The 9,023-nt window shown below is 46.4% G+C and overlaps 1 long non-coding RNA gene and 1 pseudogene across 1 annotated transcript; both read right to left on the bottom strand.

The window, feature by feature from the left end:
• Positions 1 to 1,502: 1,502 nt before the first annotated feature.
• LOC122680530 lies at positions 1,503 to 3,152 on the bottom strand. Its single transcript, XR_006336710.1, has 2 exons — positions 2,947 to 3,152; positions 1,503 to 2,149 (listed from the first exon to the last, which is right to left on the bottom strand). It is a non-coding gene; the product is annotated as an uncharacterized LOC122680530 (long non-coding RNA).
• A 3,623-nt stretch (positions 3,153 to 6,775) lies between these two features.
• Positions 6,776 to 7,301, bottom strand: LOC122680529 (annotated as a pseudogene).
• Between the last annotated feature and the right edge of the window lie 1,722 nt (positions 7,302 to 9,023).

Genomic DNA, 9,023 nt, shown 5'->3' with positions numbered 1-9,023 from the left:
GGGTTTGCAGCGCTAGAGTCTGGAGTTGACCTGGTTAGACCCGAGAGCGCACGAGGGAGACTTCAGAGCACGGGGGAGGGACTGAGACGGGACCCGATCCCTGGGGAGACCTGGGGAGAGGGCGAAGGAGGGGCAGGGCTGAGGCCTGGAGGGGGCCCGGCGTGAAGGAACAAGGCCATTTGTCACCTAGGGAGCTGGAGGGGTGGTCTCTCATCACCCTGGACCCCCGTGAAGACACGAGGCTCTGTGTGGTGTCCGGAGTCCAGACACAGCACTGTATCAGAGGACTGCCAGGGGCTGAGTGTACAGCCGGTTTACTTTGAATTTCAGATGAACAATAAATAATTTGGAATTTACTTAACCAAAAATGTATTCACATTAAACTGGGGTCCTATATTTTTGTCGCCTAAATCTGGCTGCTCTTTTTATTTTTGTCTGTGCTGGGTCTCCATTGCTGCGAGGGCTTTTTCTCTAGTTGCACCAAGTGGGGGCTACTCTCTGATTGCGGCGTGCGGACTTCTCATTACAGTGGCTTTTCTTATTGAGGAGCACAGGCTCTAGGGTGCTTGGGTTGTAGTAGTTGCAGCTCACAGGCACAGTAGTTGTGGCCTCCGGGCTCTGGGCACAGGCTCGGTAGTTGTGGTGTCCAGGCTTAGTGGCTCTGCGGCATGAGGGATCTTCCCAGACTAGTAGAGATCAGTCTTGAGTCTCCTTCACTGGCGGGTGGATTCTTTACCACTGAGCCCCCAGGGAAGCCCTGGCTGCTCTTTTCATGCAGGAGACATTTACAGGAGCTCCCATCCTGGTCGAAGCCCTGCTTGGGCAGAGTGGGTCCTGCACCCTCGCTGGGGGTCCTTTGGCTCCAATCTTCCCTCCCATGAGCTCCCTGGAGCACCCCACCCTTCACCCACGATGGCTGCTGAGAGGCTCCAAATAAGATGCCAGTTAACAAGGGCATGCTTCCTGCCTGGTTGTGGAATATCAAAAAGGGGAAATCCTTTGAACGTGACACCAAGAGACTTTCCTTTGAGCTGCAGGAGGGTCATTGCACAAGCAACATTGCAGCACTGTGGAAGGAAGGATAACTGCTCATTCAGCAACAAATGTTTGCACACCCTTTTTAAAAAAATGTTACTACTGGAGTATAATTGCTTTTTCAATGTTACTACTGGAGTGTAACTGCTTTATAAAGTTGTGCTAGTTTCTGCCGTGTAACAAAGTGAATCAGGCATATGTATACCTATATCCCCTTCCTCTTGAGCCTCCCTCTCGCCCACCCACTCCCATCCCACCCATCTAGGTTATCACAGAGTACAGCGCTGAGCTCCTGTGCTACACAGAGGTTTTCCACCGGCCATCTATCATACACACAGATGTCATACATGCCGTTGTTACTCTCCCAGTTCGCCCCACTCCCCCTTCCCCACTGTGTCCACATGTTCATTCTCTACGACTGTGTCTCTATTCCTGTCCTGCAAAGAGGTTCACTTGTATCCTTTTTCTAGATTCCGTATATATTTATTAATATATTTGTTTTTCTCTTTCTGACTTACTTCACTCTGTATAACAGACTCTAGGTCCGCTCATATCACTGTAGATTGTACAATTTCTTTCCTTTTTCTGGCTGAGTCATATTCCACTGTACACTGCAGGAAGTGGTGGGTGTTTAAACCGCAGAATATTTGCTCTGAAATGTAAAATGAAAATCTGGACCTTCAGGGCAGGTGGTCCGGCGGGGAGAAACACAGGGGAGGTTGAGTCCTCCTTTTATAAACATGGGAGCCAAGGGAGATATTCAGGGTTGGCAGAGTGAAAAAGGGAATTAAAGCTGAAGGTGGGGTCGAGTTGAGGGTCTGAGAACAGTGATATCACTTCCAAGGCAGAGAAGAGTGATGGGAAGATGGAGCCGTGTATATTCTCCCCAATCAGAAGTGACGTCAAAAGATGATGGATCAAGACCCAGAAGCACAAACACATGATGTAACCGTAAGGAATGACGGTGGAAGTTAGAGAGGTGGCAGGCCTGGAGTCAACAAGAATGACGACACAACTTTGTTTTTGGTTTGGTGCTTCCTTGTCATTTTGATTTTGTCATGGTGTGTGTCCTTACATGAATATCTTCTCATTTCATTCGCAGCAGGGACAAGACCTGTAGAAAATGCTTTGTAATAAAATTAATAAGAAATGAATAAGACTAAAGTAATATGTAAATTTAATAAAAGTCCATAGAAAAACACAATAATGCTTTTGCTTCTTTTTGAACCTAAAAATCTACCACTTAGGTAAAAATAGTAAAAGAAAGAAGTTAGATTTAGAAAGCATGTGATGGAGGGCAATACAGCCAAAAATCTAATGGGCCCGAAAGCACAGCAGGGGTCCAACCATGAGCCCACGGGGAAGGGAGTTTGAACTTGGAGCTGTCCCTCCCCCTGCTCTGGGTGAAACAGGCCATCAGAAAGCCCCAAGGAACCATGGCTGCGATAGTCTAGCTCCTGGGCTCTCTCCTGGTCTGCAAGAGGCTCAGGTTAAGAATTTGCATGTCTTGGGGCTTCCCTGGTGGCTCAGTGGTAAAGAAGCCACCTGCCAATGCAGGGGATATACGTCTGACCCCTGATCTGGGAAGATCCCGTGTGCTGCAGGACAACTAAGCCTGTGCGCCACAACTACTGAAGCCTGAATGCCTCAGAGCCTTTGTTCCGAAGCAAGAGAAGCCCCCATAATGAGAAGCCTGTGCGCCACAACTAGAGAGTAGCCCCTGCGGTCACCCTTGATTCTCCCGTCCCCTCCTCTACATTCTGCCTTTGGTTTTTGTCTTTGGTGCTGTTGGCCCTTAAGTATGTGCAACCATACATCCTGGGAAGTGACCCCTGGTCCTCACAACACTCTTGTACTGTAAACTAAGGACTTAAACTGAAGCAGAAATACGTGAAAATAAGCAACACTTACTGCGTACTGAATGTCCACCACATTCTTGTCCTCATGTCTGAACCAGAGTGAGTGGCTCACTTAAACCTCCGCCCAGCCCAGCAGTGAGGATCAATCCCTTACTTCACTGCACAGGTGAGGAAACTGATGCTCTCGGGGTCAGAGGTCGCAAAGCAGAGCCAGTCTGAACCAGTCAGCACCTCTCATCCACGTGGTCCTTGAACCCTTTGCCTGGGATGATTGAAGAAGGTCTGAAATTAATTGCCAAGATTTTTTTTTAATGTAAAGGTTTACACAATTTTATAAGCAAACTCCTAATCTAGATACAATTAAAAAAAAAAAAAAAAAGCTTCCTGGTAGAGGAAGAAGTGGTTATGCAGTTTCCTATCAGGAAACTATTACTTTTCAGAAAGGAAGTCAACTTGTTCTTTAATGTCACAGAGAAAATGTTCCCAGATCTACAATCAAAATCACTCTTTTTACAAAGTGTAAGTGCACCCCTAAAACTTTTTTTTTTTGGTTGTGGTTAGAGTTTTTTTTTTTCCTTTTGATGTGGACCATTTTTTTAAAGTCTTTATTGAATTTGTTACAATTTTGCCTCCGTTTTATGTTTTGTTTCTTCAGCCCTGAGGCATGTGGGATCTTAGCTTCCAGACCAGGGACTGAACCTGCACCCCCTGCGTTGGAAGGCAAAATCTTAACCACTGGTCCACCAGGAAAGTCTCAATATTTTAAATAAGTTTAATTACATATTCAATACAGATATTCTTTTCTTTGTAAGACTTAAATATGACACTATGTGAACACCAAGCATTCACTTCACTCACCAGCTTAAGATACAGACAGGAAACAGCACATCAGGGCTCTTCCCCACCCCCATCTCCCTTCAACTTTTAAGATTCAGGAAAAATAATCATGCTTGACTTCTAGCTCAGAAGTAAGTCTAGGAACAGTCTCATATTTCTTCTGCCTAATTTTTTTTTTTACCTGCCCAATATGTTCACAAGAAAGAAGACAGAATGTAGCCATGATCTGTGGGTATAGATTTCTGGGTTTCAACTCCCAGCAACTCTTCCTCCTACCTGTGTAACCTCAGCTGTGCCTCAGCAGTAAGTGCAGGGTAGAAAAAGGATTAACGGGATGAGGACAGACACAGTCCTGGGAACAGAGCAGGCCTCCAGGTCATGAACTGCGCTGCGCTTGACACCACACAGCACCCTCAAGTTGGAGTCCTGCTTTTCCTTCATAGCACGTCATAAACACTTCCTCAAGTTATAAAGATTCATTATACGTGCATAACAATCAAATATAGAAATGAATGCATCATTACTCAAAAGGCCATATGTTGGTCTATGTCTGGGTATTTCCTGATTGATTTGATACAATCAACCTCTCACTGGAGTGCATTTAGTTTCCAAATTTTCAGTATTGCCAATAAGGCAGTGACACTGAGTTTAAAAATCTCTGGCATTTTGGACAATTGGGGCTAAGAAATTTCCTAAGAGCTGGACACCAAGCTTTTGGTGCATTTAGACACACTTTCCTATGAAAATCTTCGTGGAACTCCTCTGCCAGCGGGAAAGCATAAGAGGGCCCTGTGGGACCACTGTCTCCTGGCTCCTCTGCGTCTGGGGTTGTCCCTGGTCAGGTAAAGAATAGGAGTCAACCCACAGGCTGAGAGGAGCTCAGCCTCAAACCAGGTCCCAGCCACGATTCTGGAACAAAGTCCCAGTGTTACTGCAATTCCATCGCTCTGAATAAAGACTAGACCTTACACACCCGGGCTCAGCATTCACCCAGTTAGAGCCCCATGTCGGCTGACCACTGCACCCTAAAAGAGGAGAGGTCCAGGGGGACCTGTAGGGACAGAGGTGCCTGTAGGGTGGGCAGGGGGAGAAACCCAGTAAACAGGAGGCCAGAGAGTCGGTGGGAGAGGTCATCACACAGAGAGGTCAGCCCTGGGTCTTCAGGGTGACCATGACCCCAACGATGTATAGCAAAGGATGAGAGGTGGTCACATGCTGTTGTAGTTCAGTTGCTCAGTCATGTCTGACTCTGCAACACCATGGACTGTAGCCCGCCAGGCTCCTCTGTCCATGGGATTCTCCAGGCAAGAATACTGGAGTGGGTTGCCATGCCCTCCTCCAGTATCCCAACCCATAGGGTTGCAAAGAGTTGGAAATGACTTAATGACCAAACAACAACAACAACTCTTGTGTATTAAAAAAAATACTTTATACAGATAAACCAAATTATGGCCTTCTAATAAAACACTCAAGCACTTATTTTTTATATTTATTTTTATTTATTTATTTACTTGACTGCCTGGTCTTAGTTGCAGTGCACAGGATCTTTAGTTGCAACATGTGGGATCTAGTTCCCTGACCAGGGATTGAACCCCCGACCCCTTGTATTGGGAGCATGGAGTCTTAGCCACTGGACTATGAGGGAACTCCCTCAAACAACTTATGATCAAGAGAATTAGGAAGAAAATCTCCTCTTCTTCCATCCCCTGTGCCCACCCTACCCAACCCCTCCAGACACAAGCTTTGGTACGTCTGCGTGTGCCTGTCCAGACCTTTCTCCATGAACTAAGGACAGATGTGTATGCAAACACATCTATAGTGGTGTTCTGCATGCATCTACCATGTTATAATGTTGTTCAGTTGCCCAGTGATGTCCGACTCTTTGCAACCCTATGGACTGCAACATGCCAGGCCTCCCTGTCCCTCACCATCTCCTGGAGTTTGCCCAGGTTTATGTTCATTGCATGAGTGATGTCATCCAGACATCTCATCCTCTGATGTCCTCTTCTCCTTCTGCCCTCAATCTTTCCCAGCACTGGGGACTTTTCAAATGTGTCATCTGTTCACATCAGATGACCAAAATACTGGAGCTTCAGTTTCATCATCAGTCCTTCCAGTAGATAATCAGGGTTGCTCTCCCTTAAGATCAACTGGTTTGATCTCCTTGCAGTCCAAGGGACGTTCAGGAGTCTTCTCCAGCACCACAGTCCAAAGGCACCAATTCTTTGGCGTTCTGCTTTCTTTATGGTCCAGCTCTCACAACCGTACATGACCGCTGGGAAGACCATAGCCTTGACTACACGGACCTTTGTCAGCAGAGTAATGTCTCTGCTTTTCAGCACACTGTCGAGGTTTGTCAATAGCTTTCCTTCCAAGAAGCAAATCGTCTTCTGATTTCATGGCTGCAGCCACTGTCTGCAGTGATTTTTGGAGCCCAAGAAAAAAAATTTCTCACTATTTCCACATTTTCCCCTTCTATTTGCCATGAAGTAATGGAGCCAGATGCCATGATCTCAGCTTTTTTAATGTTTAATCTTAAGCAGGCTCCTTGACTCTCCTCCTTCACCCTCAACAAGAGGCTCTTTGGTTCCTCTTCACTTTCTGCCATTAGAGTGGTGTCATCCACATATCTGAGGCTGTTGATGTTTTCTCTTGCCTGTCTTGATTCTGGCTTGTAACTCATTCAGCCTGGTATTTCTCATGACGTGCTCTGTAGATGAAACAAAGGAGATAGCAGACAGCCCTGTCATGCTCCTTTCTCAGTCTTGAACCAATCAGTATGTGGTGGATTGTGCTATAACACCATGCATTATTTCTGAAATGTGGGATTGTAAGGAAATTTCTAATCGCGGTATGTTTCCCCAAATAAATGCCCCAGGCAGATCATAAAAGAAAAGTCCAGCCACCTCAGGGGCCCCCTCTGTCCCATCTTACTCCCTCTCCTTGCCTCCCCAAGGATAACCACTCTCCTGATTTCTAACACAAGTTAGATCATCTTTTTTTGCTGTTTGTTTTTGTTCCAAACTAGTTTAAGAGTTCCACTTTCACTCCTCAATAGATTTTATGTATTCCCCATATGCTTCTTCTCTGATTATTTCATCTAGTTCTGAAGGGTCATTGAGCCTCATCTTCATCAGCCAACCATCTTCATACCAAGATCTGTTGACAAGTCCTGGATTTTCTGCTAGAGTTTCATTCATTTCAGTTACTTCTCCTGCAAGAGGAGAACAGAGTTCACTAGCAGCTTTCACACTTGTCAAAGCACCGAATTCCTCTTGTTTGTCCAATTCCAATTTGGTCTCAACTTCAAGCAGACTACAGTAAACAACAACAACAACAAACCCATCTCTCAAAGCTTCCTGTGCAAAATTGCTGATTCCCCCTGTTCCAACACCCTTTTCAGTTACCCATTCATGCTTGTCTGTGAATGTACACACCCAACAGCAGAGAGGGGCCTCATGGCGGCGCCCGTCGCCGCCAGGGCCACGGTGGGCTGGGCGCGTTGGGTGCCGAGATGACGCCAAGGCTGCAGACCCCGGCCTGTAAGCTCCGCGCCGCTCACAGCGCCATCTGTTGGTGTTATTCATGTCCGGCCCTTTGCGACCCCCACAGACAGCAGCACACCAGGCTTCCCCTTCCTTCACTATCTGGTTCGTCTTCTTTCTGTGCTTTGTATAAACACACGCCCCCCAGAACCTTTGGAGTCTGGCTTCTGTCACTCAACGATGTTTGAGGTTCATCCATTCTGCTTACCATCAGTTCTCATTGCTGGAGAGAATCCCACCAGGTTCTTCATCATCAGTGAGATTGATGGTCGTTGGCTAGGGGCACAGTGACTGTGGCAGAGCTAAAGAGACCATGAGGAGCCCGAGGGGAACAGAGAATGCCCGAGCCCAGAAAGAACCGTGTTCTTTCCCCACCCTGAATATTGTTCATGTGTCTGTACAACCAATCCCATCAACCCTTTCCAATCCTATATGGGGATAAGCTCTCATGTTGGTTCTAATTTGTACTTTCCTGAGGTTACTGAAGCAAACTTGAGTCCACGAACCCACCCCCAGTGAAGCCAATCTACTGACACCAGGTTGTGTTGACGGAAAGAGCAGTGCTTATTGCAGATGCCAAGCAAGGAGCCCAGACAGCCAGTGCTCAAAACACTCCAACTCTCCGATGACCTTCAAAGAAAAATTTTTCAGAGACAGGGTGAGGGAGGGGGTCATGAAGTGCGTGATCAGCTCGTGGACATTCTTCTGAATGGTGGGTGGTGAGGTAACGGGGAATCAGCATCATTGACCTTCTGGTTCCAGTTGATCTGGGGTCTACGTGCTCGTGGGCAACATACAGTTAAGTTCTTTCACTTGCTGGGGGTTTCAGTTTCTGCAAAACAGCTCAGAGGACATGGCTCAGAATATTATCCATAGCCCTTGGGGGGACTCTAAATGCCCTTGATTTTGTTTAATGGCTAAACTATTATATTATTTTGTCTTGCTTGACTATTGTCCTTTGTTTTTGCATTTTCTCACTTTTCCAATTAAATTTATTCTTTGGAACTCAGGGAAGACCTAGAAGACTAAAGATTTTCTACAGATGAGAAAGAAGTGGGTGGAAGACACTGGGAGGGAGCTGGGGGATCCTGCTTGGTTACACTAAGGACAAGATGAAAACGGTGTGTTTGTTCACTCTCTTGAAGGGAAATCCTATCCCTCTCACTCTCTTTCTTCCTGTAAAATTTGACTTGACCAGCTTGCTACTGGCTTTCGTATTACAGATGAAGTTCCATGGACTTGCTCAAAAATATTTGCTAATCTTCATAAACACAGAACAATGTAAGACAGAGATGAGTGTCCCCTCGCCCACAGCAGTTATGAGAGATCTTGCTGTGTCATAGAAGTAGTTCAAAGCACCAGTTCAGAGACTCTGAACATCATCAGATGGAATCTTATATTCACAGAGTGTCAGTGTTGATTTCGGGGCTGGTGGACTCTTGTGTGAATGCTGGTAGCTACTACCAAGTAGAATAGGGTAATATTGGGAGTAGCTGGAGTCAGCTGCCTGGGTTCCAATCCCGTCTCCACCACCTGCTGGATTATAACACTTGACAAGTTACTTGCTTCCCTGCTAGCTCAGCTGGTAAAGTATCCGCCTGCAATGCAGGAGATTCCTGGGTCAGGAAGATCTGCTGGAGAAGGGTCCCCTCTGTGCTTCAGTCCTCTATTGTAAAATGGAGACAGTAATAGAACTTCCTCATAGGTGGCTGTGAGGTGTTATGAAGAGTGCCTGACCCATTGTAAG

This window comes from Cervus elaphus, chromosome 22 (assembly GCF_910594005.1).
Source record: "Cervus elaphus chromosome 22, mCerEla1.1, whole genome shotgun sequence".
In the NCBI taxonomy this organism is placed as follows: domain Eukaryota; kingdom Metazoa; phylum Chordata; class Mammalia; order Artiodactyla; family Cervidae; genus Cervus; species Cervus elaphus.
This window is presented reverse-complemented; position numbering and strand designations above follow the sequence as displayed.